Consider the following 880-nt stretch of genomic DNA (forward strand, 5'->3'; position numbering starts at 1 on the left):
AGCTGTCTATTTAGTCTTTAAGATGCTTTGTATTTCTGTGATATCAGTTGCAATGTCTCCTTTTTCATTTCAAATTTTGTGCTTTCTCTTTTTCTGTTCAATTTCACAAGATAGTGGCTATAATTAGTGATACTTTACTGTATATTATAAAATTGCTAAGAGAATAGATCTTAAATATTCTCATCACACACACACACACACGCACACACAAATAGTATGTGAGGTGATGGATATGTTAACTGGCTTGAATAAATAATTTCATAAGATATGCATATATCAAAACATCACTTTGCACACCATAAATATATGCAATTTTGTCAATTATATCTTTATAAAGCTGGGAAAAGAAATTTAGAAGGTGAGAGGTCAGGAAGCTTGTGAGGTGCCCCAAACCATAAGATTTCCATAGTACAAGATGGTTCAAAGAACTAAGCTGTGTCCTTTAAGTTTTTATGTTTGTTTTCATGTGGTGCTTCACTCTATGTGGTCCCAACTAATTACTAAAAGTTCTTTTATATACATAATTCTTGGGTCTTTTAAAATTTTTTTTAGTAATAGGCTAAGGACAAGGGAACGTACTCCATATCATTGTTCACGCTTATTTGGAGATAAAGGAAGAGTCACAGATGCAGAAAGAAGACAAAGTAGCAGAATCAATGTCATTGCAAACAACTCAGGAAATTGAGGAAAAGATTGGGGTTGTGTTTTTACTTTAAAATTTAGGAAATGTGTTTGAATTAATTATATCTAAATAAGGGCCTCAGAAGCTACAGTTCACATCTGAGAATCAGACAAAATTCAGGTGTTATAAGAGGTTACTTTGTACTGAATTATCCTTTGATCATTATTCCATTCCAGTTGCATATGACTGCCAGTTTAA

The sequence above is a fragment of the Galeopterus variegatus genome, unplaced genomic scaffold (assembly GCF_000696425.1).
Source record: "Galeopterus variegatus unplaced genomic scaffold, G_variegatus-3.0.2 Scaffold3400, whole genome shotgun sequence".
Lineage (NCBI taxonomy): Eukaryota > Metazoa > Chordata > Mammalia > Dermoptera > Cynocephalidae > Galeopterus > Galeopterus variegatus.